Source organism: Pongo abelii, chromosome 16, assembly GCF_028885655.2.
Source record: "Pongo abelii isolate AG06213 chromosome 16, NHGRI_mPonAbe1-v2.0_pri, whole genome shotgun sequence".
Taxonomy (NCBI): Eukaryota; Metazoa; Chordata; class Mammalia; order Primates; family Hominidae; genus Pongo; species Pongo abelii.
The window spans coordinates 18,539,011-18,565,926 of NC_072001.2; the positions used below are offsets into that span (position 1 = coordinate 18,539,011).

Consider the following 26,916-nt stretch of genomic DNA (forward strand, 5'->3'; position numbering starts at 1 on the left):
GGATCACGAGGTCAGGGATCGATACCATCCTGGCTAACACTGTGAAACCCCATCTCTACTAAAAATACAAAAACTTAGCTGGGCGTGGTGGCGGGCACTTGTAGTCCCAGCTACTTGGGAGGCTGAGGCAGGAGAATGGCATGAACCCACGAGGCAGAGCTTGCAGTGAGCCGAGATTGCGCCATTGTACTCCAGCCTGGGCAAGAGTGAGACTCTGTCTCAAAAAAAAAAGAAAAAGAAAAATGTAAGTAAGAATCTCATTTGAGTTACATGTGTGAAAATATTTCTTTTACATTATTATATAACACAGATTTTGGATATGACAAGTGCTGAACTGAGGCTTTTCACTTGATATGCATTACAAATTAGAATTTTTCACTCACAAAACATGCTTATGACAATTTTATATGTGAACAGAATTGTAAAAATTGCCTCGAGTTATTGAATAAAATGTTTAAAGTACCTCATAGGATGAGGAAAAAGTGGAAGAGTTAAAAGGATACAAAGCGTAAAAGATAGAGAATAAGAGTTCAAATAAAATCCAATGAAAAGGCACCATCTTGTGTAACTCCGTAGTTAATTGTGCATGTGTGCTATTTTTCATGACTTGGAGCACGTTATTTTTGGCCAAGAGTTTCCATTCTATCTATGGATATGCCAAAAATTTCCTATTTTAGATCTTCTAGTCTCTAACTCTCAAGATAAAAAATAAAAATCATTAAAACCTCTGACTCTGATATTGAATGCCTGCATAAAAATCTCCTCCCATCACCGTGCAACAGATGACTTGCTCATACACCTTTTTCACTACCACTCCCCATCAAGGGTTTTCTCCTTCGAGACTACAGTAATTCTCTTTGTATTTCATATTATGTGCAAACTTTACTTTCAAAGAGTTACCTATATTAATGTATTTACATCATTCACTTAATATATTTTCTCTATCAGTAAAATTGGTTTAGATATCTTGGATTAGGACAGAACACATCGTAATTTTTCTCACCTTTATGATCAGTTTTTTTTTTTTTAAGTTGGACCGTTTTTCAGTTGGTGACTGTCAGAAATGAATTAAAGTTGTTAAGAGAAGAATAGGTAAGAGTAAAGAGAAGGGTGTCCTTACGTATCAACTTTGTTTATTTAGTTTTTTCAAGTTCAACAAGACCCTCCTCTCCCTTCAAGGAAGATGATTCCTAGGCATGTTTGTTATTTCTATCAAAACAGCTGAGGTTTTCTTTTTTTTTCATTCATATTGTTAAAACACCAATTGTGGAGCGAAAAATGCTTCAGCTGGGACTGTCCTCTGACAGGCCGTGCGACGAGGTCAGGCCCGCGCCCGCCAAGCCCTAGGGCCGCTGCCGCCTACGGCCATGGAGGACGAGCAGCCCGACAGCCTGGAGGGCTCGGCGCCGGTCCGGGAGGGCCTCTTCGCCGATCCCGAGAGGCACCGGCTGCGCTTCCTGATGGCTTGGAACGGCGCGGAGGGCAAGTCCGCTGTGACTTGTCACGACCGCAACCGCGCAGCAGCGGCAGCGGCACGAGGGGGCCCGGCTGGGGCTCGAGCCCAAGCCCGAGGCCGCCGTGTCCCCGCCCAGGTGGGCCGGCCGGCTCTCGGCCGCGGAGTTCCGCGGCGCGCGCCGGCAGCTAGCGGCGCTGTGGCCGCCTCTGGAACGCTGCTTCCTGTGGCTGCCGCCGGAGCTGAACATGCGAGGCGGGGCCTGGGGTCTAGAGCTCGGGCTGTGGGCGCTGCTCTGGCCGGCGCCCGCGGGCCCCTGCGAGGAGGCGCTGCAAGAGCTTTGCGGGCAGCTGGAGCGCTACCTGGGCGCGGCGGTCCACGGCTGCGGCGGCGCCACCGTGCGCGACGCGCTCTTCCCGGCTAAGGGCCGCGCGGCCGACTGCGAGAGCCCGCGCGAGTTCCGGGAGCGGGGCTTGCGCGCGTGATGGGTCGAGGCGGACGCGCGGCTGCGTCAGGTAAGCGAGTCCGGGCCGCCGGCGCGAGTCCGGGCCGCCGGCGCGAGTCCGGGCCGCCGGCGCGAGTCCGGGCCGCCGGCGCGAGTCCGGGCCGCCGGCGCGAGTCCGGGCTTGGGTTACCTGGGACCCTGTGGGAGGCTCCCCCGGCGCCGAGAGCCCTGGCTGACGGGTGACGGGAGGCGCCGGCGGGCGGAGAAGGCCAAGGGTTCCCCGGTGCCCTCACCTGCGCGGGACCGCTGCGGGAAACCGGGGGATGGGGGGAGCTCCGGGAGGGCCTGCAGAGAGGACAAGCGAAGTTAGAGCCTAGTGTACTTGCAGCTGGGAGCTGGGCTAGGCCCCCCAACCTTTGCCCTGAAGATGCAGGCAGAGCAGGATGTTGTAACGGGAAATGCCAGAAATACTGCAAGCAAAACTCAAAACAACCCATCCATGTAGGAAAGAATAACACGGACTACATGTAAACAATTCCAAATCTGTGTATGAGGAGACGTCGCAAGTGGGATAAAATGGTTTAAAGGAAGAAATGGCTTTTAGGAGATAGGGTGTTTTGTTTTAAGTAATACAGACTTGGTCAAATGGAAAGCCGGTAGAAAGTGAACTTTATTCATGAGTTTAGAATAACCGCATTAGTGCCCTTTTAAGCTGGAAAGAGGTAGTTTGAGAGAGGAATTATTTGAGTGGTAAACTTACTGAACCTAAGGGGACGGGGAAGTACATGTTCATAGAAGGGTTTAGGAGAAAATATGCCTTCTAAATCCACACTCACGGTTTACTAAGGAGAGCTAGGCTGGAGTCTCAGCTCACTGCTCTTATTAACCTGAATGATATTTTTCTGTGCATTCTTTTGAGGAAGGGGAGGTGAAAAGAATTCAGCCTAAGCTAAATATAGAATAAGCTTTCTAAATTAAAATGGTTTTATAAAAGGAGCTTGTTAGTGGGGTCATTTTTGTACTGTGAGCTTTATGTGTAAATGTGTACACACCCACTTAACGTGTTGATTTCACTTTAGAATATGAGGAAACCACAGGGGAGTTTCAGGCCAGTCAGCTTTTGAGCTTCATTTTCACCTTAGGATATGAGGAACCCACAGGGGAGTTTCAAAAATGGTATCATTTTGTATCAGACTTGTTTTTTAAACACTTGGTTTCTCACAGAGATAGGTGGTTTCTCCTTAAAATTGAACATTTATATGATGTATTTTACTGTGGTTACTATCAGAAAAGTTAGTTTTCCCAAATTTCAGTTCACTCTGGGGTCCTATAGCATGAATGTCGTTCATTCTGTTGAGCTAGCTGTTCACATTAGTGTAGTTCACATGTTTATCTGGAACTCAAAAATGAGGGGTTGAGGGGGAAGCTAAAATTCAAAACATGTCCAAATATAAAATTTTAATATTTACTTTATATTTGGAATAGAAAAGCAATTGATTCTAGAATTAGACCAATTGCTAGCATTGCTAGGATATATAAAATGAAGCTGAATATTTTAACTCTGGAATTTTTCTGAATAGTTTGAGAAATAAGGCTGAAATGTATCACTTGCCTTAAGTTTACTTTTGCGTGTGTGTTTTAATATTGTTCAGTGAGGCTTTCACTTAAAAAAAAAAATAATATTATTACCTGGATAAAAAATACAGCTGAAAGTAGATCACTTTATCCTTAAGCAGAAGGATGGAAATAGAAGAATTTAAGAATGTATTGGTTGAAAAACATCTATATTATTTGATTTTATTTCTCTTGTGGGAGTAAAATAATTTCCAACCAAATCAGTCCACCTAGATTACATACACTGTTCAGTTTGTTTTCTGCCTTGCAGCACAAGCAATAACCAGCAGAGACTGGAACCATAGCTGAGGCTCTGTAAATGAGTTGACTGCTAAGGACTTCATGGGAATATTAACCTGGGGCATTAAGAGAATCAACATGCTAAAGTACTTGGAGACAGCTCTGTGATGTTTTATGAGGTTTTTTTGTGTGTGTGTGTGTGTGTGTGTTTTTTTTTTTGAGACGGAGTCTTGCACTGTCGCCCAGGCTGGAGTGCAGTGGTGCCATCTCGGCTCACTGCAAGCTCCGTCCCCTGGGTTCACGCCATTCTCCTGCCTCAGCCTCCCCGGTAGCTGGGACTGCAGGCCCCTGCAACCACACCCGGCTATTTTTTTGTATTGTTAGTATACACAGGGTTTCACTGTGTTAGCCAGGATGGTCTCGTTCTCCTGACCTCGTGATCCGCCTGCTGTGGCCTCCCAAAGTGCTGGGGTTACAGGCGTGAGCCACCACGCCTGGCCCTTATGAGCTTTTAAAAAGGAATACAGCCTCACAAAACCTTTACAGTCAGAAAAGTCAAATGAAAAAATATCCACAATCTCAAGTGTTCTTTTGAGTCCTTTTCGCTGCATACTTAGTGCATAGTTGAGATTAAATTTTGTACTCTGCCTCTCCATTTAATTATAAAAGTCTCTTTTTTTTTTTGAAACGGAGTTTCGTTCTTGTTGCCCAGGCTGGAGTGCAATGGCACTATCTCGGCTCACCGCAACCTCCGCCTCCCGGGTTCCAGCGATTCTGCTGCCTCAGCCTCCCCAGTAGCTGGGATTACAGGCATGCGCCACCACGCCCAACTAATTTTGTATTTTTAGTACAGACAGGGTTTCTCCATGTTGGTCAGGCTGGTCTCGAAGTCCTGACCTCAAGCGATCCACCCGCCTCGGCCTCCCAAAGTGCTGGAATTACAGGCGTGAGCCACGGTGCCTGGCCAAAAGTCTCCATATTATTAAACAATCTTCAGAAGCACAGTGCTGAATGACTATAGTAATAATATTCTGCCATGGATATATCATAATTTATGTAACAATTCTTGTTTTATTGGACATTTTTGATGGAGGATGATAACATTTTCATATTTAATCAATATTTTAAATTGATGTATTGAAAGTTGAGAACATGAAGGGTTCTTTTGTTTAGTTTTGTTTGTTGGGTATGTATTACACTGTCCTGACTTGAGCTTTATTCACATTTGCTCTCTAGGTTATTCAAGGACACGGAAAAGCCAACACCATGGTGGCATTAATGAAAGTTTACCAAGAGGAAGATGAAGCGTACCAGGAATTGGTTACCGTGGCAACCATGTTCTTCCAGTACTTATTGCGGCCATTTAGGGCTATGCGAGAAGTTGCAACTTTATGTAAGCTTGATATTTTGGTATTTTTTTTAATTTTTATTTTATCACATTTACTATTTGTCATATATTATTTCTTTATTTACACTTAATGTTCGATCTCTGTACTTTGTTTGGGTTTACTCTTATGTTTATTTACTTATTTATTGATAGAGATGAGGTTTTGCCATGTTGCTCAAGCTGGTCTCTAACTCCTGAGCTCAAGCAGTCTGCCCACCTCGGCCTCCCAAAGCGTAGCATTACAGGTGAAGCCACTATGCCTAGTTCACCCTTATGTTTAAATATTGAATTTATATTTAAAATTGATAGAAAATGAAGACATTTACATAGGTCAGCTTGATAGCTTAAGATTCCTACAAATTTTAAAGAGTTAAATGTTTTTTCTGGCGATGAATTTTTTTTTTTTTTTTTTTTGAGATAGGGTCTCTTTTTGTCAGCCAGGTTAGAGTGCAGTGGCACAATCTTGGCTCACTGCAACCTCCTCCAGGTTCAAGTGACTCTTCTGCCTCAGCCTCCTGAGTAGCTGGGATTACAGGTGTGCACCACCATGCCCTGCTAATTTTTGTATTTTTAGTAGAGACGGGGTTTCACCATGTCGGCCAGACTGGTCTCGAACTCCTGACCTCAAGTGAGCCACCCGTCTCAGCCTCCCAAAGTGCTGGGATTACAAGCGTGAGCCACTGCGCCCAGCCTGATGAATTGTTTTTGATGTGATGTTTATTTGCTTCAGCTGTTTTCCTATAAGGACTCATGCAGATTTCTTAAAATAGGATGAAAATTTAAATAGCAGGACCCTAGATTGTAATTCAGTAACTTAAATTTTAGTAAATACAGTTATTGCTCTTGCTTCATTGAGCCATCAAACAACTTTGTGACACCATTCAGAAAAGGCATTCTTATTCCAGTGTTACAAATGAATCTAGAGTCCAGAGTTGTTAAATAGCTTGCCTTGGGTCTCAACAACGGGAATCAGAAGACACCTAAGAGATCTCTTGATTTCTGCCCCCTGCACTGGGCCATCTTTCCACATATAATCTCATGACCCCTGCCAGATGATTGTACTATAAAAATAGTGTCACATTTAGGTGAAACTCATGCCACTCTAACCTGTGGATAAAGTTGTTCTGTTCATTATTTTGAAAGTCTATTATTTGGAGAGTCTACTTCTTGCATATATTTTGCTTTCTTCTTCTTTTTTTTTTTTTTTTTTTGACATTGAGTTTCGCTCTTGTTGCCCAGGCTGGAGTGCAATGGCATGATCTCAGCTCACTGCAACCTCCGCCTCCTGGATTCAAGCGATTATCCTGCCTCAGCCTCCTGAGTAGCTGGGATTACAGGCATGTGCCACCATGCCCGGCCCGGCTGATTTTGTATTTTTTTAGTAGAGACGGGGTTTCTTCATGTTGGTCAGGCTGGTCTCGAGCTCCTGACCTCAGGTGATCTGCCCGCCTCAGGCTCCCAAAGTGCTGGGATTACAGGCATGAGCCACCGCACCCGGTCTGTATTTTTCCTTTCTTTAAGTAACAGCTGTTTTAAGATACCATTCACAGATTTTATGTATATACGTATATATATATAAAACACATATACGTATATATGTATATATATAAAACACATATACGTATATATGTATATATATAAAATACATATACGTATATACGTATATATAAAATACATATACGTATATACGTATATATAAAATACATATACGTATATATGTATATATATAAAATACATATACGTATATATGTATATATATAAAATACATATACTATATATGTATATATATAAAATACATATACGTATATATGTATATATATAAAATACATATATACGTATATATGTATATATATAAAATATATATAAAAAGATGTACAATTCAGTGATTTTTAGTATATTGAAAGTTGCACAATGATCATTACTATGTAATCTCAGGACATTTTCACCCCCAAAAGAAACTCTGTACCCATTAGTCACTCCCAACCCTGGGCAACCACCAGTCTGCTTTCTGTCTCTGTGGATTTCCCTGCTCTGGACATAGCAACAGCATTATTCAATATGTGGTCCTTTCACTCAGCACAGTGTTTGCAAGGCTAATCCATGTTGTAGCAAATATCAGGATTTCATTTCTTTTTATTGCTCAGTAATATTCATTGTATGAATATATTGCATTTTATTCATCAGTTGATGGACATTTGGGTTGTTTCCACTTTCTGGCTATCATGAATAATTCTGCTTTGAATGTTTGTAAGTTTCTGTGTAGACATATGTTTTCATTGCTCTTGTGTACGTACTGAGAAGTAGGATTGCTGGGTCCTATGATTACTCAATGTTTAACCTTTTGAAAGACTGCCAGATGGTTTTCCAAAGTGGGTGCACCATTTTATACTCCCAAAAGCAGTAAATGAGGGTTCCAATTTGTCTACATTATCACCAACACTTGTAATTGTGTGTCTCTTTGGTTACAGCCATCCTAGTGGGTGTGAAGTGGTATCTTATTATGGTTTTGATTTGTAATTCCTTGTCAGCTAACTTGTACATATTTCTTATGCTTTGTAGAAGAAAAATTGCATATTGGATGACATAGCAGTACATGTCTTAGTTCAGGCTGTTATAATAAAGTACCGTAGATTAGGGGCTTATAAACAACAAAACTTTTTTTCTCACAGTTCTGGAGGCTGGTTAGTCTAAGATCAAGGTGCTGGCAGATCCAGTGTCTTGTGATGGCCAGTTTTTTAATTTGTAGATGACTGTCTTGCTGTGTCTTCACATGGTGAAGAGCAGAGAGAGAGATCCTGTGTCTCCTCTTCTTTTTATAAGGGCATTCATCCCATTCTTGAGGGTTCCACCCTCATGACCTAATTACCTCCCAAAGGCCCCATCTTCAAATACCATCACACTGGGGATTTAGGCTTCAACATACGCGTTTTGGGGGGATCCAAACATTCAGTCCAATACCAGTACATGTTATAAGCATGAATATACAGATACTGTCTTTCAGGTGATTATATTACATATCCCTGAAAGAAATGATAACAACAGCTAACACTTAAGTGCTGTGTTCCAGGCCCTATGCTGAGTGCTTGACAACACAGATGACTCATTTAAACAATTGTGTATTATTATTAATAGAGAGAAGCATAAGTTGACAACATTCCTCTCTAGAAAAAGTTATTCTAGGCATATGAAGTGAAAGTAGGTTTTTTTCCCCCCCTTTATGCCCCAGAGTGTCCTTTTGTCTTCCAGGTGGTGCTCAGCTTAGAGCCTTATTCATATGCAGTAAGGGACTGCTGAATGAATGAAAATTTAATTGAGTAGTAGTGTAGTTAAATTAATCCATGTGACCGATTTCCTTTCAATTTCCTAATGGTTCTATATAACTATTAGCTTTTACTAAGATAATTTTCCCTTCTGTCTGTAGAAGTCCTTGGATGAGGATGACCTAGGTCCTAGAAGGGTAGTTGCCCTGGAGAAAGAAGCTGAGGAATGGACCAGATGGGCTGAAGCAGCTGTCGTCTCTATTCAAGATATCACAGTGAATTATTTTAAGGAGACAGTAAAAGCATTAGCAGGTGATAATCTAAAAAATGCTATATGCAGATACGTGTAATTGATTGTCATTTTATTCAAATACCATTTGAGTCCCTCTTAACGCACTAGGCACTGTGTTTTCTAAGTGGCGAGATTTCAGTGTCAAGCATTAAGAGACATTGTACAGTCTGGTGAAGAGAGAGAAATCTTAATTATCTATTCACTGAAGCACATGGAAAATGGCAGTGACAATAAATGGCACAAAGAAGAGAGACATGGGGCTCTGAGGGTCTGTGAGAGAGAAATTGGGCTTGATCAGGGTGGTCACTGAAGGCCTCTGAGAAGTGGCGCTTGCCCCAATATCTGAAGGGTAAATGGAAGTTGAGAGAATAGAAAAAGTGAGGAGTGTTCCAGGCAGAAGGAATAGCACTGGCAAAGGTCCCCTGGCTTGAGGGAAGTTGGCAAATAGGAGCTTACAGAAAACCTGCGGGGCTGGATCGCAGAGAGTGCAGGACAATGTGGTATGAGGGAAAATGCTGGCAAGACAGGCAGGGATCAGACTGTGCAGGGGCTTGTGGGCTGGGTGAAGGACTTTTTTTCAGTCTTAAATAATTTTTGATAAAAACACCAAGTAGGACACAACTTAATGTCTGTCAGTTTGTTAAGTTATGGTACATTCATGAAAGAGAAAACTACATAGCTATTAAGCATGATTCTTGATTTTTTTTTATGAGTGGCAAGAGTTTCTGATATATTGTGCAGAATCAACAAGATATAAAGCAGAATGATGATCCTGGTTTTTTGGTCAAACTATCCATATGAGCCTGTCTGTCTAGCTAGACATAGAAACGATATGGAAGCAAGTGTGCCAAAATATAAGAAGCAGTTGCCTCAACTAGGTGAGATCATGACTTCTTATTGTCCTTTTAAAAATTGAGTACCTAAAATTTTATATTAATGACCACGTATTATTTTTATAATAATAAAAAAGTTAATAAAACAAAATTTCTTTTAAAAAAGATGTTCTGTAGGTAGTATGGAGGCAATAAAAAAAGGATTAGTTCATGATCAATGTTTCCCTTTTTAATGAGGTGTAATTATATTTTATCTTTATAATCCAACAGGAATGCAGAAAGAAATGGAACAGGATGTGAAGAGATTTGGCCAGGCTGCCTGGGCCACAGCAATTCCCAGGTTGGAAAAACTTAAGCTAATGCTAGCTCAGGAGACTCTGCAACTCATGAGAGCGAAAGAGTTGTTTAAATCACAAAAGAGCTGAAATTCAGGGAAAGGTAAGACAAAGATAAATATAACTTTGTTTTAAAAATACACTTTTATTTTTTTTTATTTTTTATTTATTTTTTGAGACGGAGTCTCGCTCTTTCGCCTAGGCAGGACTGCAGTGGTGCAATCTCGGCTCATTGCAAGCTCCGCCTCCCGGGTTCACACCATTCTCCTGCCTCAGCCTCCCGAATAGCTGGGACTACAGGCACCCGCCACCATGCCCGGCTAATTTTTTGTATTTTTAGCAGAGACGGGGTTTCACCATGTTAGCCAGGATGGTCTCGATCTCCTGACCTCATGATCCGCCCACCTCGGCCTCCCAAAGTGCTGGGATTACAGGCGTGAGCCACCGCGCCCAGCCCCACTTTTATGTTTTAAAAATTTTGTATAAATAAAGGATACAAGTGCAGTTTTGTTCCATGGATATATTGTGTAGTGGTGAAGTTTTCACTTTTAGCGTAATCATCACCTATATAATGTAATTGTACCCATTAAATATTTCTCATCCCCCGTCCCACCCACTTACTCTTCTGAGTCTCCAGTGTCTATTATTCCACACTGTCTGTGTATACACACTACTTAGCTCCCATTTATAAGTGGGACCATGTGGTAAAGCACACTTTTATTTTTAGATAGCACTTTTCTTTCCAGGCATCATTAAGGAGCTTCTTTTCTTCACTTATTCCAACACCGTCTTCTATGGAAGGTTAGACATAAAGTTTTCCTTTGGTTAAGATGTTTCAAAATACCATATTGTAGGATTCACTTTATAGTAACACTGAGCCCAGTATTGAAGTGGGTACTGTACTTGAAAATCAATCCAGCAATGTTTTCAGTACAGCTTTAAAATAATCAAAGAGATACTTCACTGAAGGATCATAGACACTTTTTTCCTATAATCTTATGACTTTAAAGCAGAAAACACTGTAAACACCTGTCTTAGTTGGCTAAGGCTGCTATAACAAGATTAAATATCACAGATTGGGTGACTTAAACAACGGACATGTATTTCTCACAGTTCTGGAGGCTGGGAAGTCCAACATCAAGGTTCCTGCAGATTCACTGCCCGGTGAGGATCCTCTTCCTGTCTGGTAGACAGCTGCCTTCTTAACTGAGTGCTCATATAGCCTTTTTTCTGTGTGTATGTTTAGAGAGAAAGAAAGTGATCCCTGTCTTTCTCTTCTAATAAGGGCACTAATCCCATGATGGGGGTGCTATCCTTTTGACATAATCTGAATCTAATTACTTCCAAAGGACTCACCTCCAAATAACATCACATTGGGAGTTAGAGTGTCAACATATGATTTTGGGGGGACACCAATAGGCAATACATAATAATACCTCATTGCCATTTATGTTTCTCAAAACCTAAATGTTTTTCTGTGTTTCAAGGATGAGATAAAGTATTAGCATCACTAGATGAAATGAAAAAGTGTTTCTTTCCTATTTGCTCTTTTATATTTAGTACTGAACAAGGAATAGAAAATAGCTAGAATGCTTCTAAAGTTTGTTTTTAATATACTATTTATTTTAACTTATTTTTCTTTTTTTTATGAAAATAAGATGGAAGATCTTCCAGAACAAGAAAAAAATATAAATGTTGTAGATGAATTAGAAATACAATTTTATGAAATTCAGTTAGAACTATATGAAGTTAAATTTGAGATATTAAAAAATGAAGAAATACTGCTTACTACACAGTTGGACTCTCTTAAAAGACTTATAAAAGGTAAAGTTTATATTTAAGTATATAGATTACAATGTTTATAAATTTAAGGAAATACAGACCATATTATCAATTACTTTTTGTAAACTGTAACATCTGAAAATTTCCTAAAGTTTTCCTTCAGTGGTTTATTATTCAAATAATATATTCATTGTTAGCACATAGCAAAACAAAGAAAGAAAAATTATTATTATCCCAATCCCATCATCTAGAGATGCTTAATGGTTGGCTGGGCACAGTGGCTCACGCCTATAATCCCAGCACTTTGGGAGGCCTAGGCGGGCAGATCACTTGAGGTCAGGAGTTCCAGACCAGTCTGGCCAACATGGTGAAACCCCGTCTCTACTAAAAATACAAAAATACTAAACCCTGTCTCTACTAAAAATACAAAGTCCCGTGTGGTGGCACGTGCCTGTAATCCCAGCTACTTGGGAGGCTGGGGCAGGAGAATGGCTTGAACCCGGGAGGCGGAGGTTTCAGTGAGCCAAGATCGTGCCACCGCACTCCAGCCTGGAAGACAGAGCGAGACTCCGTCTAAAAAAGAAAAAAAAAAAGAGAGATACTTAGTGGTAATAATTTGCTGTATAACTTTGTAGATTTTAAAATATGCTGATATATAAAAGCATAAATTTTTAACCAAAACTACATAACCAGTTCAGTAACATCTTTTTTAAATTTTTTTAATTTTTATGGGCGCATAGTAGATATATATATTTATGGGTTACATGAGATATTTTGACACAGGCATACAATGCATAATAGTCTCTTTTTCATTTAATACATAATAATTGTCTTTCTATTTCAGAAATAATAAAAGTATCAAAATTTTAATGGCTGCATAGTATTCCATTATATGGATATACCGTGATTTCCAAATTTCTGCTGTTTTGAACAGTAGTGTAGTGAACTTTCCTTTACACATGTCTTTGAGTATACGACAGATTATCTCCTTGGAGTAAATATCTAAGGATGAAATTATTGGGTCAAGGGCAATATATATTTTACATTTTGCTACGTAATAATACAACAATCATCTGAGATACATTTTTCCTCACCTCCGTATTATTTTCTGATTTCTAAATTTCATACTACGTAGTGGCCCTCTAGATAGGTTGTACATTTAAAATGACGCTCCCAGGCTGGGTGTGGTGGCTCACGCCTGTAATCTCAGCACTTTGGGAGGCTGAGGGGGGCAGATCACTTGAGGTCAGGAGTTCAAGACCAGCTTGACCAACGTGGTGAAACCCTGTCTCTACTAAAAATACAAAAATTAGCAGGGCGTGGTGGTGGGCGCCTGTAATCCCAGCTACCTGGGAGGCTGAGGCGGGAGAATCGCTTGAACCTGGGAGGTCGAGATTGCAGTGAGCTGAGATGGCAGACTCTGTCTCAAAAAAAAAAAAGAAAAAAGACACTCCCATCAGCAGAATATGAGTGTGTATGTTTCCCAGACTCATACCATTCTTTTGCATTTTTGCTTACTTGACAGAGAAAATGGCAATTTTCCAATTTTCATTTATTTAATTATGAGTGAATATTGAACAAAATTTTGTATGTTTACAAGCCATTTGTACTTATTTTATGAAATGCCTATTCATAGTCGTTGTCCGTTTTTCTTTGGAATATTTCCTTTCGACATTAAGAATAATATCCTCTATTGTCTGTCATATATTGCAAATAATCTCTCCTTGTCATTTGCGTTTTCTTGCCTTTCAGAAATATTTAATTTTTATGAAGTCGTGTTTATCGATTTTTTCCCCTATGGCTTTTGCTTTTAGTATTATGTCTGGCAATAGTCTCCTATCCCAAAATTATGTCAATATATACTTATGTTTTCTTTTAGTATGTTTATGATGTTACTTTTTAAAACATTTAATTCTTTAGTCCAGGTGGAATTTATTTTGATTGTGGTAGGAACTGAAACTTTCACTCAAATTGTTAAGCAGTCCCAATCACTGATTTTAAAAACATTTTCCCTAAATGTTTAACATTTCTCCAGTTAAACATTAGATTGACTTTGGTCTGTTTCTGAGTTGTTCTCCTCCATTGGTTCGTGAGTGGCTTCTGCTGCTGGCTCCATGCTGTTCTCATGACTGTCTTGGAGGCACGTTTTAGGGTCTGGTAAGGCAAGTACCCCCCCATTACTTCACAAGTTTTCTGACTATTTTCACTCCTTTATTCTTCCAGATGAAATTCAGAATCAAGTTCAAAACAAAAACTCGTTGGAATTTTGATTGTGATTTTGCTTCAAATTAGAGATTACTTTGGAGAGAATAGTGGTCTTTGCAATTTTGAATCTTCCTACCCAAGAACATGGTATGTCTCTCTCCATTTATTTAAATCTTTTTTCCTAAAGTTCCTCCAAGTTTAATAAATTTCTTCACATAGATCCTGAATTTTTAGTTTAATCCTGAGTATTCAGAATTTTTTTCAGTAGTTTCAGGTTATAAGCATTTTACATATTTAGGAAAAAAATTACATTAAAAAAAGAAGTTAATCTGGAAGGATGCATGCCAAATTGTTCATAATGTTTTTCCTCTGAGAATGACTCAGAAGGTTTGGGGAAGAAGCAATAGAATTTCACTGTTTATTTAATGTACTTTGGGAGGGTTTGAATTTGTTACAGTAAGCATGACTTTTAAAAAATCAATATGAAATCAAGATTAAATATCACTAAGGCATCTTAATAATATATTGCTGATAGAATATAAGTTACCTTTCTGGAGGGCAATGTGGCAATGGGTATCAAGATCCTTAAATACGTATCTGCTAAGGAAGTGATAAAAAGTGTACACAAAGATTTATACAGAGATGTTCATCACAGTGAAATGAAGAATGGAACAGTGGAACAGCCTAACAACATGGATTGCTTAAATTAGAGAATACTATGCTGCCATTAAAATTTATCTTTTTTAATTTCTTTTTATTTTTGGAGATGGAGTCTTGCTCTGTTGCCCAGGCTGGAGTGCAGTGGCACGATCTCGGCTCACTGCAACTTCTGCCTCCCAGGTTCATGCTGTTCTCCTGCCTCAGCCTCCTGAGTAGCTGGGATTATAGGCACACGCCACTGTGCCCAATTAGTTTTTGTATTTTTAGTAGAGACGGGGTTTTGCCATGTTGGCCAGGCTGGTCTTGAACTTCTGGCCTCAGGTGTGCCACCTGCCTTGGCCTCCCAAAGTGCTGGGATTACAGGTGTGAGCCACCGCACCTGGCCTAAAAATCTATTTCCATCCCATGGAAAATGTTCTTTTAGAACTCCATTGATATGTGTAGCTATGTAAGTAGTATGTGTATGTGTGTGTGTGTGTGTGTATATACGTATGTCTATACAGGTATGTATACATGCATATACTACTTACAGGTATATGCACACATGCTACTTACATACATGTGTATAGTCATGTATATATACATGTGTATATGTATATTACATTTATACACATACATTTTTTATATGTTAATAGCGATTCTCAGTGGTGGGATTACAAGTGATCTTTATTTTCCTTACATTTAAAAAAATTCAGTGCAGTTTTACAAATAATAAAATATGTTTTAAACAATCATTAATACGTTTTTGGAAAAACAGGATGAAGTTGTCTATTATGATCCATGTGAAAGTCCAGAGGAACTTAGTCATTGACTGTGGTGGGGCTGTAGGACGATAAGAATTCGGAAGTGAAAGAACTCAGAAGGCAGTGCCAGCAGCTGGAGTCTATTAAAACGGGCAGGATCTGTGTCAAAAGAGCTTCTCTCCAGAGTAGAAAGGTAGGTACGCTCAGAGCGGCTTTCTTTTCTTTTCTCTTCCAGAGATTTATTCTTGTATGAAGGATAAAGAGGTATTGAAATAAGGTTTTTACCCACACAGTGATTAATTTTTTGTGTGCTTATGCACTTATCCATGGCTATAGTTAAAATGATTTTAAATATTTTTCTTAAAAATATTATTTTTTTCTTTTGGGTTTTAAGCATTTAGCAGATCTCAAGGTTTTAATTTATTCATTCAACAACTATTTGTTGAATGCCCACTGCATACACAGGCACTTTATTTTTATTTTTTTGAGACAGAGTCTTGCTCTGTCACCCAGGCTGGAGTGCGGAGGCACGATCTTGGCTCACTACAACTTCCGCCTCCTAGGTTCAAGTGGTTCTCATGCGTTAGCCTGCCAAGTAGCTGGGTTTACAGGCACGTGCCACCACGCCCAGCTAATTTTTGTATATTTTGTAGAGACGGGGTTTCGCCATGTTGGCTAGGCTGGTCTTGAACTCCTGACCTCAAGTGATCTGCCCACTTGGCCTCCCAAAGTCCTGGGATTGCAGGTGTGAGCCACCGCCCCTGGACCATGGGTACTTTAAAAACTACAATAGGTAGAAACTCTATTTCTAATAACCAACTATAACAATTCTAAATATATTTTACTGTAAATTATTGAGTACACAAAACAATTACAGATAATATTCAGCTCACCTCAGATCTTGTATTTGGTGATTTTTTTCTTAATTTTTAAAAATCCATGAATACATAAAAAGATAACACTAAGAAATTTGTTTCCGACAGAAAAGGAAGCTTCTATATATCATTTTTATACAGACTTTTATATGTATTTACTCATATTTACTATACTTTTCTCCCTTTTTTTTGTTTTGAGACGGAGTCTTGCCCTGTCTCCCAGGCTGGAGTGCAGTGGTGCAATCTTGGCTCACTGCAACCTCTGCCTCCCCAGGTTCAAGCGAGTCTGCTGCCTTAGCCTCCTGCGTAGCTGGGATTACAGGCGCCTGCCACCACGCCTGGCTAATTTTTGTATTTTTAGTAGAGATGGGGTTTCACCATGTTGGTCAGACTTGTCTTGAATTCCTGACCTCAAGCAATCCACCTGCCTCAGCCTCCCAGAGTGCTGGGATTACAGGCATGAGCCACTGTGCCCAGCCTACTATACTTTTCTTGTTAGAATTAAGAAAACGTGAAAATTGTGACTTTTGTAGCTTACAAAAATGTTGATTACTCTTCTATGTAAATACGAATACTTAAAAAAAACTTGTCTAGGTGCTGTGGCTTATGCCTGTAATCCCAGCACTTTGGGAGGTTGCGGTGGGAGAATCACTTAAGGCCAGAAGTTCGAGACCAGGGACAACACAGTGAGACCTCATCTCTGTGATGCGCACCTATAGTCCCAGCTACTCAAGAGGCTGAGGCAGGAGGATCGCTTGAGGCCAGGAGGTTGAGGCTTCAGTGAGCTGTGATTGTACCACTGCACTCTAGCTGGGGTGATAGAACAAGACCCTGTCTCTAATAAAAAATAAAAATAAAAAATTTTGTTAGAAGAATATATTCTTTGCATGTTCGTGTTTAAGAATTGTACTTCTGAATTTAGGAACGGTTATTCAGAGGATTTGAAGATCTACAGGCATTTGCCCTTTGCTCCACATTTCAGAAAACCCATGAGCCCCAAGAGGAGTCTCCTTTGGCACTCCCATGGTGCTGTGGATGAACAGATACCTCCACCTCCTTGGCAGTGTTATATGTATATGTATATGTATATAAAATGCTCCTGTGCCTTCTCTTATCCAGACTTGGAGCATTAACCTTCACTCTCAAGATATAATCACTCCCCTTACCCCATTTAGAGGAGCTCTTTCCACTGATTCTGGAAATGTTGGAATTTGGAAGGCACTCGGTTCATAGAATGGTAGTTGAGGTGAGCTCTTAACTTGGGTTCAGATCACAGCCTGGCCACTTAGGTAGCCATGTGACATTAGGCAAACTACTTAAATCTCTTTTCGGCTCACAGTTTTCTCCTCTGTTAAAAGACGATGACAGACCGGGCACGGCACCCGTAATCCCAGCTATTCAGGAGGCTGAGGCAAGAGAATCGCTTGAACCCAGGAGGCGGAGGTTGCAGTGAGCCAAGATCACGCCATTGCACTCCTCCAGCCTGGGCAACAAGAGCAAAACTCAGTCTCAAAAGAAAAAAAAAAAAATAGTGGTAATAATACAAATTTCATGTGAAGATAAAGTATCATAAGGCATGAAAAGTACTTGTCATTGAAGCTAAAACCTACTCAATAAATGTTAGTATTATCTGTGAGTATTACTGTATTATTTTTTACATAGATTAAGGATTTTATGTACATATAGCATATTATATATTGGTATAGTGAGTGGTTAAGCACAGGTGAAACAGTGATAACAATTTTTCAGGTTTTTTTAGATTGCTCTGTGTTTGTAGGTATGCTTGGAAATGTAATTAGTATTTATAATGTTATGGGGAAATGTGTTTAAAACAATCACATTAAAACATTGTTGGGACACATCCCATTTAAGAATGGGGGCTGCCTGTATGTCCTCTCATGGTTGGAGGATTGTTTTCATCTCTTAAAGCACTCTGCTGGGAACAAATTATTTCCATAAGCAGCCAGGCAACTCTCATCATAGACTCTGAAGGAGACAGTACCATTGGGCTGCGCCAGAACTAATATTAATGAATGCCTTACCCTATGCCCAAATGCAGTGCTTTCTTCTTTTAACCTTTTATGCTATACCAGGGTAATATTAAAAACCATGTAGGTGATTTGTATTATTCCACCAGGATCAGTGCAAAGAAAATCATCGGCTCAGATTGCAACAGGCTGAAGAAAGCATAAGATATTCTCGTCAGCATCACAGTATTCAGATGGTGAGTGTCCTCTGAAGGAAAATGTTTTGTTTGTGTAGCATGACATGCAGGCCTAGACTTGTGGAAACTGGAGTTGCGTTGCCCTGGACCTGCAGCTGTCAGCCATCTCGCCTCCAGGCCTGCAGTCTGGGTGCAGCCTTGGGGTGGTAATGTTGGGGTACAGCCTCTTTCTTTGTCAAGACATTTTTATTGTATGCCAAGACATTTTTTGTAATGTTGAGCAATTTACAAATATACATTTGTTTAAATACAGAAAAGAGACAAGATAAAAAGGAGCAAAAGAAAAAAGAATGGATCAACCAAGAATGTCAAACACTCCAACGATTGAGAGCATTTAAAGAGGTAAGTTCTATAAACCATCACCTCATCTACACTTCTGGGGAAATAAATGAAGACTGCTCTAAAGAGGAAAGTATAAAGTATTAAGAACAGGTCATTCAGAACAAGAAACATTTAAAAATAACATTATTTCTGGTATATCAATAAAAAGCAACAACAAAAATAGAATATCAGTGATTCAAAACCCATGACATAAAATAACTGCTGTTTTTGACATCACAACACACTTGGGTTCCTGCTCTGCACTCCTCACTGAGTAGTCCTAACTGGCACTGGTGGTTTAGATTGGCAGGGAAAACTGAAAACTGTTCAACTCCCTTGACTTTAGCTGGCATTTCCTCTCATTTGTAATAAACAGTTCTTTAAAATGTTATCCAGGCAGCATTGTGATATAAGTGTAGTGAAAGTGCCCAGTTAAAAGTAAAATGTGGTTTTTTTTTTTAATATCTACAACTTTCTTTTTTCTTTTTTTTTTTAAAGTATATACTTAAGAGGGTAATGTTATTTTTTTATGTCCTCTGTTCCAGGCCTACATTTGTATTTCCTCCACAAAATGATCCTGAGTCTGTAATTTTTGTTCTATTTGACTTTATTATTAGAGATAAATTTGTTTAATTAAAAAAAGCTGCTATGAAGATTCAAAAAATAATTTTTTGCTTTTATTTTTAATTGACACATAATTGTACATATTTATGAGGTATAGTGTGATGTTTTGATACAGGTATATAATGTGGAATGATCAAATCAGGATAATTAGCATATCTATCACCTCAAACATTTATCTAAAGGTAAATGGGTTTTTTTAAATAATGTAAATAGGGAGTCCGGCACGGTGGCTCACGCCTATAATTCCAGCACTTTGAGAGGCTGAGGCAGGCGGATTGCTTGAGACCATGAATTTGAGACCAGACTGGGCAACATGGTGAAACCCGAGCTCTCCTAAAAATACAAAAATTAGCCGGGCATGGTGGTGCATGCCTGTAGTCCCAGCTACTTGGGAGGCTAAGGCACAAGAATCACTTGAGCCTGGGAGGCAGAGGTTGCAGTGAGCTAAGCTTGCGCCACTGCCCTCCAGCCTGAACAACAGAGTGAGACTCTTCTGCCTCAAAAAAAAAAAAAAAAGTAAATAGGGGCTTATTAAAGAATATCATTGAATTTACCGACTATAAAACATAGATCTGCTTTCATTCCCCAGCCTCTTCACAAAGACCCAAGTTTATTGTAGCCCCAAAAAAGGAAACAACCCACTTTATCCCAGAAAAGATTCTGGAATAGGTATCAGATGCCTTCCATATACCAGGCACCATGCTATGCACTTCACATTCACTCTTAGTTCTTGAAACAGCCTTGTGAGATAGTTTCATCACCACTTTACAAATGAGTAACCAAGGTTCAGAATGGTTGGTTACACAACTTAGTTCAAGGTTAAACAGGCATTGAAGCCAGGTCTTACTCCAGAGCCAGACATGGCTTCTCAGCGTAGGCAGCACATCCAGATTCCCTGGAGAGCTTCTTCTAAGTACTAACGCCCAGCCCCACCCACAGAAATTCTGATGGTTTGGGTTTGAACTGCAGCGGGAAGCATGAATTGAAGGAGCTGCATGAATACCAGATGAACGCAGAGCCAGTGAGGTGGAGAGGAACTGGCGGGTCGCCGTCACAGAGTTTCGATGAACAGAATGGAGTTAGTGTGGAGGAAGGGATCCAAGGGCGGCCAGCCCATCTCCTCAGCTGTCACTCAGATCAAGGAATTGTTTGGCAGTACAGGAGATTACTTTTTCATGTGTGGGTGATACGAAAATGGGAGGGGTAGGCAGATTTAAGATGACAGAATCAGGCCTCCTAACTGGAGGCCTCCTAATCAGGCCTCCAGTGAAACTGGAACAATTAGTTAAATGCTAACAAGTTCACCCAAAATTTGGATAAATTACTGGTTTTCTAGTGCAGAAAAGCCCATGTGGAGCTATGCACTTGCATGGGGTGATAGGAAAGTCTGTGTGGCTTAAGTTTTGGGTAAAAGAATTTGAGAATTCAATTTCCTTCAGCTTAATGAGCCATCTGTGTGATGAAAGCTCATGGGCTTTTGGGATGTATGGACAGCAGCATCCTGTGTAGAATAAGGGAGTTCTGTGTTTACCAAGAAGTGCCACCCTTGAAGGGGACATAGCCAGTTTGAGCACATTTAGAAGGGAGGAAGTAGGAGAGGGAGAAAACTAGAAATAAAATCTTGTGATACATGATATCTGTTGAGATCAAGGAAGTTCTTTGAATATCTGAAGGGCTGCACGAGGTAAAGGATTTAATTTATTGTGGGTGGACAGACTGCCTGTGTAATATAAGGCAGAACTTGGCCAGGCACCGTGGCTCACGTCTGTAATCCCAGCACTTTGGGAAGCTGAGGCAGGCAGATTGCTTGAACCCAGGAGTTTGAGACCAGCCTGGGCAACAAAGCGAGACCCCGTCTCTGCAAAAAAAACAAAGGCAAACTTAATAGTTCAGAGTCACAGTGACATGCTGCAGCCGGGATGCCACAGAGGGCATCCTTGAGTGGTTCAGGGAACCCCAACATCAGGGATGACCTGATCAGTTGGATGGAGATCAGCTGGATGACCACTGCAGTTTAGCCCTCTGGCCCAGTTTCTGGGATTCTAATTCTGCTGGCATGCTCTCTGACAGAAGGCTGCAGGACGGCAGCTGCATGGCTGTGTCTGCATCGGGGAAGTTTGGGGGCTTGTTGCCATGACATTGCTATTTGTCCTGAAAGGAGCAGAATGTGAGGGAAATGGAAATAGTCCTTGAGTTAATCATGGATTGCATGGTGTGTGTGTGTGTGTGTGTGTGTGTGTGTGTTTGTTTGTTTTAGGTTTGCATTAATAGGATCATATTGAATGCATCCTTTGCCAGTGTCTTTAACTTAGGTTTTTGAGATATATTCATGTTAATATGTATAGAGCTAGTTCATTTTAATGAGTTCATAGTATTACATTTTATGTTTTATTGGCTAATCAGCGCCTTCTTTAGGGACCTCCTCTCAAGATTAGCTCTTTGTAGGGCTAGGTTTTTCTTTATCAAATGAATACCTGAAAGACCAGAACTTTTTCAATTTACATTTTTTAAATTATGAAATTAACTCTAAGCCTAAAAGTTAGAGAAAATAAATATCCACAGGCTCTGTAATAGCTGCCACTCAGATGTCCACTGTGCTGGCATTTTTCATAGAACTTTTCTCATTTTTAATTGTAATACATACTATTTTATATCTGGTTTTCATTGAACACTGACTGTATCATCTGATTTTCAGGTGTTTCAGGGGTTGTACTATTTATGACTTTTTATGACTACTTAATATTTTGAATAGATTTGTCATTTTTTCAACTAGTATCCTATTATTTGTATTTTAGCATTTCTAATTTTCCATACTAAAATTGATGACATTTTCCTCTATACATATGCTTTCGTGTCTTCATTTTACTACAGAGAAGGTAATGCTTGATCAGAGGATATAAATGCTTATCGTTTAGCCCATGAGAAATGGACTCGGTAGCGAGGATGGCTGTGCAAACAAGAAGGAGCCACTTTGTGAATTAGACCATCCGTGCATAGAAACGCATGTGTTTATAGATTTCTAGAAAGTTGCAGCATTTTGAGGGTTTGCACTTGTGGCAGATTCCTCACCATGGTTTTTCATTTTCAGAAATGCCTAGCTCAATCTGTCTGAAACACCTCTGGCTCAGAATCTGTGGCTCCAAACCTGCCAGGTGACCTTTCCCAGCAGACGTGCTTGCCAGCTTCCCAGGTGGTGTCAGTAATCCACCCGTCCTCTAGGAAAACTAGAGGTGTTCCCCTATCGGAAGCTGGTAAAGTGATAAGCCCCAAGTGTCGACTGTCATGGAAATATCCCTGTCCAGCTTTTTGTTCCAGTTGGTGATCAAACACATTCCAAATCCAGTGAGGAACTGTCACTGCCACCACCTCCTCCTCCACCACCACCACCACCCCAACCCCTCCTCTGCCTGCTCTGTCCTCATCCTCTCAAGCTGCAACTCATCAGAACTTAGGCTTCTGGACTCCAGTGAAAGATGACCAGCCACTTCCTCTAGTGTGCGAATCACCTGCTGAGAGACCACGTGACTCCTTGGTAAGTTTTCCATGTCCAGGATCTATGGACGAAGCGTTGGCCTCCTTGAGGCACGGCAGAGCTCCTCTCCAGAAGGTGGAAGTGCTGGTGGTGTGTCCTCCCCGTGCCTCAGTCAATGAGCACATTCTGGCTGCCATAAGGCAAGGGGTCAAACTGAAGAAAGTTCACCCTGATATTGGCCCAAAACCCAGCAGCAAACCAACCAGCAACAGATGCAACAGTGATCTTGAGAGGAGAATCAGGGCCGCACTCCAGAGGATCAAGAGGGTGTCTGCTGACTCAGGAGGACAGCGACGAGCAGGACCCTGGCCAGTGGGACTGTTAGGCTCAAGTTTGACAAAGGCATCTGCCACTGTAGGCTTGAATAAAGTGGGTGAGGCTAAGACCTATTGAAAAGCACACTAACAGGGTGCTGGTAGTTGGGCCACATAACATTCCGGAAGATCAGCAGGGCCTTTTGTGGGATGCTGCAGCATTTTTTTTTTTTTTTTTTTTTTGAGAGATGGAGTCTCGCTCTGTCGCCCAGGCTGGAGTGCAGTGGTGCAATCTTGGCTCACTGCAAGCTCCACCTCCCGGGTTCATGCCATTCTCCTGCCTTAGCCTCTCGAGTGGCTGGAACTACGGGCACCCGCCACCATGCACAGCTAATTTTTTGTATTTTTTAGTAGAGACGGGGTTTCACCATGTTAGCCAGGGTGGTCTCAATCTCCTGACCTCATGATCCACCTGCCTCGGCCTCCCAAAGTGCTGGGATTACAGGCGTGAGCAACTGCACCCGGGCTTTTTTTTTTTTTTTTTTTTTTGAGGTGGAGTCTCACTCTGTTGCCCAGGCTGGAGTGCAGTGGCATGATCTTGGCTCGCTGCAACCTCCACCTCCCGGGTTCAAGCAATTCTCTGCCTCAGCCTCCCAAGTAGTTGGGATTACAGGCACGTGCCACCACATCCACCTAATTTTTGTATATTTAGTAGAGACTGGGTTTCACCGTGTTGGCCAAGCTGGTCTTGAACTCCTGACCTCATGATCCACCTGCTTTGGCCTCCCAGGGTGTTGGGATTGCAGGTGTGAGCCACCGTGCCTGGCTGATGCTGCAGCTTTTATGTGACGCGGTGACTCTTAAAACTGGGGAGGGAAGTAGACATGAGAGTTTCATACACCACCCCATACGTGGGATGTCAAGACCCATCGGATGTGTCGCTGGCCTAACAGAAGAGCACTTATTTCTCACCATGGGTGATCTAGAATTGTTCCCTGATTCTGAAAGAAGTTTGCTCTACTCTGGTAAGCAGCACTATTAGACTACTGACTGTGGCCTCCTGTGCATATGGAATAGTGATTTCTCAGATTTATAGGTTTGAATGTGAATGTTATCAATAATCAGAATAAATTGCTTATATTCAGGAAAAAAATACCAATTGTGCACATATTTTTATAAAATTATACATAAACACTTTATTTTTATGTCATTCTAAATAATTTTTTGTATGTTTCTATTTCCAAATGTTTGGTAATAGATAGAAATATGATTGATTTTATTTATTGAGTTTGTGTATAACCACGTTACTAAACTCACATATTGAGCATTTTAATAGGTTATTTTGAATAGTTTTACATAGACTGTTAAGTTGTCTGAAAATAGAAACAGGTTTAATTCTTCCTTTCTGATGTGGATGTTACTGATTTTTTTCCCTACATTACTGATCTGGCTAGCACTGTCAGTATAAAGTTGAATATAAGTGGTAAAAGAGCTGACTTCTTGCCTTGGACCCAGTTTTTAAATCAGTCGGAGAGTCACCATTAAGTGTAATTTAGTGGTAGTTTTGGTTTTTTGTTTGTTTGTTTGTTTTGTAGATGGCCTCTATCAGGTTAAGTTCCCTTTTCTCATTTTGCTGAGAGTTTTTATAAAGAATAGCTATTGAATTTTGTCAAATGCTTTTGCTGCATCTGCTGATATGATACATTTATTCTTCATCTACCTAATGTTGCAATTTATATCTGTTGAGCTTTGAATGTTGAACCAGGCTTGCATTCATGGTATAAATCACTTGTTTGTAAAGTATTGTTTTTAAATATTGCTAGATTTGATATCTTAGTATTGTATTTTTATATTTGTCTTCATGTGTTTTTCTTTTCTCATAAGTGTCTGTACCCCCTTTTTTTTTCTTTAAAGAGAAATGATGAGAAAGATTGTCTCTCTTGAAGTTCTCAGTGCCTGTGCATTGCTGCCACTACACAACTAGTATCATGACAACAGCTTCAGAACCAGAGCTGGCTTCCAGGCAAGGCTGGGTGGGGAAGAAAGAGAAAAACAAAAGAATTATTTCGCTTTGCCGAGACCCTAACCTAGTGGTGCTAGAGGAATTAAAGACATACACACAGAAATATAGAGGTGTGAAGTGGGAAATCAGGGCTCTCACAGCCTTCAGAGCTCAGCCCCGAACAGAGATTTACCCACGTATTTATTAACAGCAAGCCAGTCATTAGCATTGTTTATATAGATATTAAATTAACTAAAAGTATCCCTTACGGAAACAAAGGGATGGGCCGAATTAAAGGAATAGGTTGGGCTAGTTAACTGCAGCAGGAGCACGTCTTTAAGGCACAGATCGCTCATGCTATTGTGTGTGGCTTAAGAATGCCTTTAAGCGGTTTTCCACCCCGGGCGGGCCAGGTGTTCCTTGCCTTCATTCCCGTAAACTCACAACCTTCCAGCGTGGGTGTTAGGGCCATTATGAACATGTTACAGTGCTGCAGAGATTTTGTTTATGGCCAGATTTTGGGGGGCTTGCTCCCAGCACTCTACATATGCTCCATTTTACAGAGGCTTCATTCTTGGTTCTCTAGCTAAAAAGAGTAGAAATTTTGCACACCTGGGTTAGAAAAAAAAAATAGCCATTAAACCCACCCCTGTTACAGGTCACTATTGGTATTTTGATTTTGCTTTCAATCCATCTGTTATTGTTTACTTTTAAGAGTTCTTGGTAGTTGCTTTTTATGTCCAGAGTTTTAATTTCAATCAGAAGGAAAATAGGCCTTGGTGAGCATGCTTTGTCTTGGCTGGTGCCAGAAGTCTATACTCAAATATTTTTAAAATAATTTTTAGTTGAATAACAAGTTAGACCTGTGCTTAGCTTTCTCATTGTTTTCCTAAAAATAGAAAAGGTTTTAAATACTTTAACCACGAAATAATTTAAAGCAGGTTTAAAATAAACGCCTTCGTTTTGCCTATTGTATTACTCTGTTCTCACACTGCTAATAAAGACATACCCAAGACTGGTAATTTACAAAGTAAAGAGGTTTAATTGACTCACAGTTCCACATGGCTGGGGAGGCCTCCCAATCATGGCAGAAGGTGAATGAGGAGCAAAGTCACATCTTACATGGTCGCAGGCAAGAGAGAGCATGTGTGCAGGGGAATTCCCCTTTATAAAACCGTCCGATCTCATGAGACATTCACTCTCATGGGAACAGCATCAGAAAGACTCACCTCCATGAGTCAGTTACCTCCCACTGTGTCCCTGCCACAACATGTGGGAATTGTGGGAGCTAAAAATCAAGATGAGACACAGTCAAACCATATCTCCTATATACATTCACACTAGCGTTTTAGTTTTAGAACTAGTTCTATGTTACTATCTGAATTAATTTTTCCACAATTTTGTAAGGAAAAATAATGCCTTCTTTGAATTTCATGTGTAAATGATATTTTTAGTTTTGTGTCATTTTGTCCAATAAATTCTGAAAATCTTTGTATTGACAGTGTGTATCTCTGCATAACCATCTATGTATAAGAGCGCTCAGTAAAAAGAATAAAGAGGAAAAAGCACTGGATCTATATTTATACAAAACAAGCCACCAGCAGAGCCCACTGGGAGTGGTCATGATATAATCAGGAGTGTATATTCACAGGTTGTAGATCTGCATATCAGAAGAGGGTTTGCAGATAGCAGATTCTAGAAAAGTTGTCTAATCAGACGGTAAATGCAGGTGTCGAAGCACTGAACAAAAATAAGCTGCTTTAATTATTTATAAGAGGGAAGTACAAGTCATTATTCCATCTGCTAATTTACAGCCTGTAAGATACCCTTTAAAA

The 26,916-nt window shown here is 40.4% G+C and overlaps 1 pseudogene; it reads left to right on the forward strand.

Annotated features, from left to right (window-relative positions):
• Positions 1-1,120: 1,120 nt before the first annotated feature.
• LOC129050302 (WASP homolog-associated protein with actin, membranes and microtubules-like) lies at positions 1,121-26,582 on the forward strand (annotated as a pseudogene).
• Positions 26,583-26,916: the final 334 nt, after the last annotated feature.